Here is a 6,574-nt window from a genome sequence, read left to right on the forward strand (position 1 = left end):
TGTGTGAGATGAATTAACAGAACACTAAGCAGTTTCTCAGAAAGCTTCTTTCCAGATTTCATCTGAGGATATTTCCTTTTAACAATATCCCTCTATGGGCTTCCAAATATCACTTGGCCAATTCCACAAGAACTGTCTTAGCGAAAGGCTTCTTGAGGGGAAAGCTGTAACTCTGTGAGATGATTTCACAGAACGCAAAGAAGTTTCTCAGAAAGCTTCTTTCTCTTTGTTATCGGAGGATATTTCCTTTGGCCCTATAGTCTTCAAAGGGATCCGAAATATCTGTTCTCAGATTCCACAGAAATAAGGCTAGCAAAGAGATCCACGAAATACAGATGTAACTCTGTGAGATGAATTAACAGAACACTAAGCAGTTTCTGAGAAAGCTTCTTTCCAGATTTCATCTGAGGATATTTCCTTTTTCACCATAGCCCTCTATGAGCTTCCAAATATCACTTTGCCAATTCCACAAGAACTGTCTTAGCGAAAGGCTTCTTGAGGGGAAAGCTGTAACTCTGTGAGATGATTTCACAGAACACAAAGAAGTTTCTCAGAAAGCTTCTTTCTCTTTGTTGTCGGAGGATATTTCCTTTGGCCCTATAGTCTTCAAAGGGATCCGAAATAGCTGTTCTCAGATTCCACAGAAATAAGGCTACAAAGAGACCCACGAAATACAGATGTAACTCTGTGAGATGAATTAACAGAACACTAAGCAGTTTCTCAGAAAGCTTCTTTCCAGATTTCACCTGAGGATATTTCCTTTTTCACCAAAGCCCTCTATGGGCTTCCAAATATCACTTTGCCAATTCCACAAGAACTGTCTTAGCGAAAGGCTTCTTGAGGGGAAAGCTGTAACTCTGTGAGATGATTTCACAGAACACAAAGAAGTTTCTCCGAGAGCTTCTTTCTCTTTGTTATCGGAGGATATTTCCTTTGGCCCTATAGTCTGCAAAGGGATCCGAAATATCTGTTCTCAGATTCCACAGAAATAAGGCCAGCAAAGAGATCCACGAAATACAGATGTAACTCTGTGAGATGAATTAACAGAACACTAAACAGTTTCTCAGAAAGCTTCTTTGCAAATTTCATCTGAGGATATTTCCTTTTTCACCATAGCCCTCTATGGGCTTCCAAATATCACTTTCCGAATTCCACAAGAACTGTCTTAGCGAAAGGCTTCTTGAGGGGAAATCTGTAACTCTGTGAGATGATTTCACAGAACACAAAGAAGTTTCTCAGAGAGCTTCTTTCTCTTTGTTATCGGAGGATATTTCCTTTGGCCCTATAGTCTTCAAAGGGATCCGAAATATCTGTTCTCAGATTCCACAGAAATAAGGCTAGCAAAGAGATCCACGAAATACAGATGTAACCCTGTGAGATGAATTAACAGAACACTAAGCAGTTTCTCAAAAAGCTTCTTTCCAGATTTCATCTGAGGATATTTCCTTTTTCACCATAGCCCTCTATGGGCTTCCAAATATCACTTTGCCAATTCCACAAGAACTGTCTTAGCGAAAGGCTTCTTGAGGGGAAAGCTGTAACTCTGTGAGATGATTTCACAGAACACAAAGAAGTTTCTCAGAAAGCTTCTTTCTCTTTGTTATCGGAGGATATTTCCTTTGGCCCTATAGTCTTCAAAGGGATCCGAAATATCTGTTCTCAGATTTCACAGAAATAAGGCTAGCAAAGAGATCCACGAAATACAGATGTAACTCTGTGAGATGAATTAACAGAACACTAAGCAGTTTCTCAGAAGGCTTCTTTCCAGATTTCATCTGAGGATATTTCCTTTTTCACCATAGCCCACTATGTGTTTCCAAATATCACTTGGCCAATTCCACAAGAACTGTCTAGCGAAAGGCTTCTTGAGGGGATAGCTGTAACTCTGTGAGATGATTTCACAGAATACAAAGAAGTTTCTCAGAGAACATCTTTCTCTTTGTTATCGGAGGATATTTCCTTTGGCCCTATAGTCTTCAAAGGGATCCGAAATATCTGTTCTCAGATTTCACAGAAATAAGGCTAGCAAAGAGATCCACGAAATACAGATGTAACTCTGTGAGATGAATTAACAGAACACTAAGCAGTTTCTCAGAAAGCTTCTTTCCAGATTTCATCTGAGGATATTTCCTTTTAACCATAGCCCTCTATGGGCTTCCAAATATCACTTGGCCAATTCCACAAGAACTGTCTTAGAGAAAGGCTTCTTGAGGGGAAAGCTGTAACTCTGTGAGATGATTTCACAGAACACAAAGCAGTTTCTCAGAAAGCTTCTTTCTCTTTGTTATCGGAGGATATTTCCTTTGGCCCTATAGTCTTCAAAGGGATCCGAAATATCTGTTCTCAGATTCCACAGAAATAAGGCTAGCAAAGAGATCCACGAAATACAGATGTAACTCTGTGAGATGAATTAACAGAACACTAAGCAGTTTCTCAGAAAGCTTCCTTCCAGATTTCATCTGAGGATATTTCCTTTTTCACCATAGCCCTCTATGGGCTTCCAAATATCACTTTGCCAGCTCCACAAGAACTGTCTTAGCGAAAGGCTTCTTGAGGGGAAAGCTGTAACTCTGTGAGATGATTTCACAGAACACAAAGAAGTTTCTCAGAGAGCTTCTTTCTCTTTGTTATCGGAGGATATTTCCTTTGGCCCTATAGTCTTCAAAGGGATCCGAAATATCTGTTCTCAGATTTCACAGAAATAAGGCTAGCAAAGAGATCCACGAAATACAGATGTAACTCTGTGAGATGAATTAACAGAACACTAAGCAGTTTCTCAGAAAGCTTCTTTCCAGATTTCATCTGAGGATATTTCCTTTTTCACCATAGCCCACTATGTGTTTCCAAATATCACTTGGCCAATTCCACAAGAACTGTCTAGCGAAAGGCTTCTTGAGGGGATAGCTGTAACTCTGTGAGATGATTTCACAGATTACAAAGAAGTTTCTCAGAGAACATCTTTCTCTTTGTTATCGGAGGATATTTCCTTTGGCCCTATAGTCTTCAAAGGGATCCGAAATATCTGTTCTCAGATTCCACAGAAATAAGGCTAGCAAAGAGATCCACGAAATACAGATGTAACTCTGTGAGATGAAATAACAGAACACTAAGCAGTTTCTCAGAAAGCTTCTTTCCAGATTTCATCGGAGGATATTTCGTTTTTCACCATAGCCCTCTATGGGCTTCCAAATATCACTTTGCCAATTCCACAAGAACTGTCTTAGCGAAAGGCTTCTTGAGGGGAAAGCTGTAACTCTGTGAGATGATTTCACAGAACACAAAGAAGTTTCTCAGAAAGCTTCTTTCTCTTTGTTATCGGAGGATATTTCCTTTGGCCCTATAGTCTTCAAAGGGATCCGAAATATCTGTTCTCAGATTTCACAGAAATAAGGCTAGCAAAGAAATCCACGAAATACAGATGTAACTCTGTGAGATGAATTAACAGAACACTAAGCAGTTTCTCAGAAAGCTTCTTTCCAGATTTCATCTGAGGATATTTCCTTTTTCACCATAGCCCACTTGTGTTTCCAAATATCACTTGGCCAATTCCACAAGAACTGTCTAGCGAAAGGCTTCTTGAGGGGATAGCTGTAACTCTGTGAGATGATTTCACAGAATACAAAGAAGTTTCTCAGAGAACATCTTTCTCTTTGTTATCGGAGGATATTTCATTTTCCCTATAGTCTTCAAAGGGATCCGAAATATCTGTTCTCAGATTCCACAGAAACAAGGTTAGCAAAGAGATCCTCGAAATACAGATGTAACTCTGTGAGATGAATTAACAGAACCCCAAACAGTTTCTCAGAAAGCTTCTTTCCAGATTTCATCTGAGGATATTTCCTTTTAACCATAGCCCTCTATAGGCTTCCAAATATCACTTGGCCAATTCCACAAGAACTGTCTTAGCGAAAGGCTTCTTGAGGGGAAAGCTGTAACTCTGTGAGATGATTTCACAGAACGCAAAGAAGTTTCTCAGAAAGCTTCTTTCTCTTTGTTATCGGAGGATATTTCCTTTGGCCCTATAGTCTTCATAGGGATCCGAAATATCTGTTCTCAGATTCCACAGAAATAAGGCCAGCAAAGAGATCCACGAAATACAGATGTAACTCTGTGAGATGAATTAACAGAACACTAAGCAGTCTCTGAGAAAGCTTCTTTCCAGATTTCATCTGAGGATATTTCCTTTTTCACCATATCCCTCTATGAGCTTCCAAATATCACTTTGCCAATTCCACAAGAACTGTCTTAGCGAAAGGCTTCTTGAGGGGAAAGCTGTAACTCTGTGAGATGATTTCACAGAACACAAAGAAGTTTCTCAGAAAGCTTCTTTCTCTTTGATGTCGGAGGATATTTCCTTTGGCCCTATAGTCTTCAAAGGGATCCGAAATATCTGTTCTCAGATTCCACAGAAATAAGGCTACAAAGAGACCCACGAAATACAGATGTAACTCTGTGAGATGAATTAACAGAACACTAAGCAGTTTCTCAGAAAGCTTCTTTCCAGATTTCATCTGAGGATATTTCCTTTTAACCATAGCCCTCTATGGGCTTCCAAATATCACTTGGCCAATTCCACAAGAACTGTCTTAGCGAAAGGCTTCTTGAGGCGAAAGCTGTAACTCTGTGAGATGATTTCACAGAAAGCAAAGAAGTTTCCCAGAAAGCTTCTTTCTCTTTGTTATCGGAGGATATTTCCTTTGGCCCTATAGTCTTCAAAGGGATCCGAAATGTCTGTTCTCAGATTCCACAGAAATAAGGCTAGCAAAGAGATCCACGAAATACAGATGTAACTCTGTGAGATGAATTAACAGAACACTAAGCAGTTTCTGAGAAAGCTTCTTTCCAGATTTCATCTGAGGATATTTCCTTTTTCACCATAGCCCTCTATGAGCTTCCAAATATCACTTTGCCAATTCCACAAGAACTGTCTTAGCGAAAGGCTTCTTGAGGGGAGAGCTGTAACTCTGTGAGATGATTTCACAGAACACAAAGAAGTTTCTCAGAAAGCTTCTTTCTCTTTGTTGTCGGAGGATATTTCCTTTGGCCCTATAGTCTTCAAAGGGATCCGAAATATCTGTTCTCAGATTCCACAGAAATAAGGCTACAAAGAGACCCACGAAATACAGATGTAACTCTGTGAGATGAATTAACAGAACACTAAGCAGTTTCTCAGAAAGCTTCTTTCCAGATTTCACCTGAGGATATTTCCTTTTTCACCAAAGCCCTCTATGGGCTTCCAAATATCACTTGGCCAATTCCACAAGAACTGTCTTAGCGAAAGGCTTTTTGAGGGGAAAGCTGTAACTCTGTGAGATGATTTCACAGAACACAAAGAAGTTTCTCAGAAAGCTTCTTTCTCTTTGTTATCGGAGGATACTTTCTTTGGCCCTATAGTCTTCAAAGGGATCCGAAATATCTGTTCTCAGATTCCACAGAAATAAGGCCAGCAAAGAGATCCACGAAATACAGATGTAACTCTGTGAGATGAAATAACAGAACACTAAACAGTTTCTCAGAAAGCTTCTTTGCAAATTTCATCTGAGGATATTTCCTTTTTCACCATAGCCCTCTATGAGCTTCCAAATATCACTTTCCCAATTCCACAAGAACTGTCTTAGCGAAAGGCTTCTTGAGGGGAAAGCTGTAACTCTGTGAGATGATTTCCCAGAACACAAAGCAGTTTCTCAGAGAGCTTCTTTCTCTTTGTTATCGGAGGATATTTCCTTTGGCCCTATAGTCTTCAAAGGGATCCGAAATATCTGTTCTCAGATTCCACAGAAATAAGGCTAGCAAAGAGATCCACGAAATACAGATGTAACTCTGTGAGATGAATTAACAGAACACTAAGCAGTTTCTCAGAAAGCTTCCTTCCAGATTTCATCTGAGGATATTTCCTTTTTCACCATAGCCCTCTATGGGCTTCCAAATATCACTTTGCCAGCTCCACAAGAACTGTCTTAGCGAAAGGCTTCTTGAGGGGAAAGCTGTAACTCTGTGAGATGATTTCACAGAACACAAAGAAGTTTCTCAGAGAGCTTCTTTCTCTTTGTTATCGGAGGATATTTCCTTTGGCCCTATAGTCTTCAAAGGGATCCGAAATATCTGTTCTCAGATTCCACAGAAATAAGGGTAGCAAAGAGATCCACGAAATACAGATGTAACTCTGTGAGATGAATTAACAGAACACTAAGCAGTTTCTCAGAAAGCTTCTTTCCAGATTTCATCTGAGGATATTTCCTTTTTCACCATAGCCCACTATGTGTTTCCAAATATCACTTGGCCAATTCCACAAGAACTGTCTAGCGAAAGGCTTCTTGAGGGGATAGCTGTAACTCTGTGAGATGATTTCACAGAATACAAAGAAGTTTCTCAGAGAACATCTTTCTCTTTGTTATCGGAGGATATTTCCTTTGGCCCTATAGTCTTCAAAGGGATCCGAAATATCTGTTCTCAGATTCCACAGAAATAAGGCTAGCAAAGAGATCCACGAAATACAGATGTAACTCTGTGAGATGAATTAACAGAACACTAAGCAGTTTCTCAGAAAGCTTCCTTCCAGATTTCATCTGAGGAT

Source organism: Macaca nemestrina, chromosome 3, assembly GCF_043159975.1.
Source record: "Macaca nemestrina isolate mMacNem1 chromosome 3, mMacNem.hap1, whole genome shotgun sequence".
In the NCBI taxonomy this organism is placed as follows: Eukaryota; Metazoa; Chordata; class Mammalia; order Primates; family Cercopithecidae; genus Macaca; species Macaca nemestrina.